The following is a 4,163-nucleotide window of genomic DNA, read 5'->3' on the forward strand; positions in this document are numbered from 1 at the left end:
TTGATGTGGACGTGAAAATGAACAATGAATGTCAAAAAAAAGTCAAAAAAATCAGGAAAACCGAATCGTTGCGGCTTTAGTATATATAAGTATATTTTAAATGTCACCCCAATGCAATGAGCTGAGAATTTTGAGGGAAGTCAAAATGACTATTTACCTTAGCATATGATCAGCATGTGAACGATTGAAAACATACTATGCACAGCTTGTTAGTGTCAGGAACATGAATTGTTAGTGCCCATGACCATGAGCTACACACCATTCAGCACACAGCATCACGCTTATCACGCTGCTATTTACTTTTACGATGTTTTGAACATTGCCACTCCATCTCTTTATATATGTCCAAACCATATAGATCTTTTCTGCAGGTGTTCCTTCCATTGATTATTAAGTACCATTGTACACACAGTACTAAAGATTTGATGTGTTTCCTTGGCGATGAGTTGAGATTTTAGAAGAAACTGAAAGAAAATATGGACAATCCCAACTCGCCTCCAAGCATTTGTTGAGATTTTAGAAGAAACTGAAAGAAAATATGGACAATCCCAACTCAGCTCCAAGCATTTGTGTGTACGTACTGAGAAACCAGGAAAATTGGACACGAAAAGATGCTTCTGCAAACCCAACATCCGTAGATCAGATTATATCCCATCGGACAAGTGTTCAGTTTGTTCGAATCAAACTATGAATGTGTCTGACAGAGAAATGCTGAGTGTGTCCACCAAGCAGAAATAAATTAAAGTGGAGCCATGTACATAATTCTTGTTTCTTGGTTTGGTGTAACTAAAAACTGTGATGTGTTTGGGTTATTTGAAATATACGGATGTCTCGAATATTGCTCTATCACTCTATATATAATTATGGACCATTTACATCATTTGTATTTGTGCTCCTTCATCGGTCATCGGGTGATGACTTATGAGATGTTGAAAAGACTATTGTTGCATCTTACTATTTTTTAGACTTGCATGGCAGGTGCTCCGCCGATTTCATTAAAAGGGAAAAGAAATACAGAGTGGTCCGAATTATGAGGAAAACTAGGCCGAAAACCATTGAACTAAAAAGAAAACAAAGAAAGAAAAAAACAACCATCGATACAACACGAACAAACCACCTCCACGAATCACAACCTCTGTCCGAAATGATAGTGAGCAAGATCTTCAAAGACGCCTTCAAGAAGGAAAGCAGTATAACCTGACACCATCGTCGTCTTCGGCATCGACCTCCGTCGATCACAAAGCTTTCACCCAGATCCGCACAAGACCACTCCACCGAACCTTGAGAATGGTCCGTCCTAGCCAACAACCCCAGTGCCGCTTCCAATCCAAACCGGCCAGGACTCAGTGGTGAGAGGTAGCTCTTCGACAATGCCTCCAAGGAGGAAAAGGACGCCCGCAAGCGCCAACATTGCCGGCATCGACCCCCGTCGAACAAACAAGCTTTCGCCCAGAGCCTAAAATCTCACCACCTCTACAGACTCCGGGGAGGGATGTTGGGGAACGTCGCATGGGAAACAAAAAATTTCCTACGTGCACGAAGACCTATCATGGTGATGTCCATCTACGAGGGGGATTTCAGATCTACGTACCCTTGTAGATCGCACAGCAGAAGCATAAATAAACGCGGTTGATATAGTGGAACGTCCTCAAGTCCCTCGATCCGCCCCGCGAACCGTCCCACCAACCGTCCCGCGATCCGTCCCACGATCCGCTCCGATGTAGTGCTGAACGGACGGCACCTCCGCGTTCAGCACACGTACAGCTCGACGATGATCTCGGCCTTCTTGATCCAGCAAGAGAGACGGAGAGATAGATGAGTTCTCCGGCAGCGTGACGGCGCTCCGGAGGTTGGTGTTGATCTAATCTCAGCAGGGCTCCGCCCGAGCTCCGCAGAAACGCGATCTAGAGGAAAAACCTTAGAGGTATGTGGTCGGGCTGTCGTGGAAAAGTTGTCTCAAATCAGCCCTAAAACATCCGTATATATAGGTGGGAGGGGTGGGGCCTTGCCTTGGGGCTCAAGGAGCCCCAAGGGGTTCGGCCGAAGGGGGGGAGGAGGAGTCCTCCTCCAATCCTAGTCCAACTAGGATTGGAAGGTGGAGTCCTTCCCTTCCTTCCCACTTCCCTTTTTTTTTCTTTGATTTTCTTATCTCCTTGCGCAGGGGCCTCTTTGGGCTTGCCCACCAGCCCACTAAGGGCTGGTGCGGCACCCCTAAGGCCTATGGGCTTCCCTGGAGTGGGCTACCCCCCCCCCTCCCCCTCCCCCCCCCCCCCCCCCCCCCCCCCGTGAACATTCGGAACCCATTCGTCATTCCCGATACATTCCCGGTAATTCCGAAAACCTTCCGGTAATCAAATGAGGTCATCCTATATATCAATCTTCGTCTCCGGACCATACCGGAAACCCTCGTGACGTCTATGATCTCATCCGGGACTCCGAACAACATTCGGTAACCAACCATATAACTCAAATACGCATAAAACAACGTCGAACCTTAAGTGTGCAGACCCTACGGGTTCGAGAACTATGTAGACATGACCCGAGGGACTCCTCGGTCAATATCCAATAGCGGGACCTGGATGCCCATATTGGATCCTACATATTCTACGAAGATTTTATCATTTGAACCTCAGAGCCAAGGATTCATATAATCCCGTATGTCATTCCCTTTGTCCTTCGGTATGTTACTTGCCCGAGATTCGATCGTCAGTATCCGCATACCTATTTCAATCTCGTTTACCGGCAAGTTTCTTTACTCGTTCCGTAATACAAGATCCCGCAACTTACACTAAGTCACATTGCTTGCAAGGCTTGTGTGTGATGTTGTATTACCGAGTGGGCCCCGAGATACCTCTCCGTCACACGGAGTGACAAATCCCAGTCTCGATCCATACTAACTCAACGGACACCTTCGGAGATACCTGTAGAGCATCTTTATAGCCACACAGTTACGTTGTGACGTTTGATACACACAAAGCATTCCTCCGGTGTCAGTGAGTTATATGATCTCATGGTCATAGGAACAAATACTTGACACGCAGAAAACAGTAGCAACAAAATGACACGATCAACATGCTACGTTTATTAGTTTGGGTCTAGTCCATCACATGATTCTCCCAATGATGTGATCCAGTTATCAAGCAACAACAACTTGTACATAGTCAGAAGACCCTGACTATCCTTGATCAACTGGCTAGCCAACTAGAGGCTTGCTAGGGACAGTGTTTTGTCTATGTATCCACACATGTGTCTAAGTCTTCATTCAATACAATTATAGCATGGATAATAAACGATTATCTTGATACAGGAATTATAATAATAACTTTATTTATCATTGCATCTAGGGTATAATTCCAACAAGGGAGCCAAGCCAAAGAGAACCTGCAAACCGAGCCTTGACTCCGCTTGTATTCAACAATGGCGAGACCAGACCAATTAGATCGGAAGGGCTCCACGGCCTACGCATAACCATGGTGGATTGCTCGTGTTGAGACCGGCACCACCGCGTACACGAGCATCACACTATTACCACCGGGGCGACCTCTAGAGCCGCCACCTCCACCACTACCACGATGACCACCACAACCATGGCCCCAAAAGCCCAGTTGGGACAAGAGAGGAGCCATAACCACAGTCAAGCCTCAGATCCACCTCCAAAGCCGAAGCTCTCGCAGGAAGGGCAGATCGGGCACCAACTCCACTGCGCCTCCGCGCCGAACCACCAGTCGGCGCACCATCCGCCCCGAAGCAAACCCCGACGGCCAGCCCCGTCGCCGGAGCGGACAGATCGGGACCGCCCCGATCTGAGCCTCTGAGCCCGCTCCTGGACAGCCGTCGCAGCAGCCGAGCAGCCCACCCACCTCACCCCGAAACACCGACGCAAGAGCCGCGACGACGCGCCGGCCGTCGCACTCTGCTCGTCGCCCGCCGCCATGAGATCCCCAACTCGTGGAGGACGCCGCCGCGGGAGAAAAGAACCGGCCCCGCCGCCGCCAGCTTCAAGCGAGCTTTGCTCGCGGGAGGCACCAGCGACGGCGAGGGGAGGAGGAGGGTGGGGGCGCCGGGGGCCTGTTGGTCGGGGTCGCCGCCCGTGTCGTCCCTGGGGACGGAGCGACGCGGGGGCTGTGTGTGTGTGGGGGGGTAATTGGTTGTGTTGTTGCATC

At 49.5% G+C, this 4,163-nt stretch overlaps 1 pseudogene; it reads right to left on the bottom strand.

Moving 5' to 3' along the window:
• Window positions 1-1,203: 1,203 nt before the first annotated feature.
• On the bottom strand, window positions 1,204-3,737 carry LOC123408051 (annotated as a pseudogene).
• Window positions 3,738-4,163: the final 426 nt, after the last annotated feature.

This window comes from Hordeum vulgare, chromosome 7H (assembly GCF_904849725.1).
Source record: "Hordeum vulgare subsp. vulgare chromosome 7H, MorexV3_pseudomolecules_assembly, whole genome shotgun sequence".
Classification (NCBI taxonomy): Eukaryota; Viridiplantae; Streptophyta; class Magnoliopsida; order Poales; family Poaceae; genus Hordeum; species Hordeum vulgare.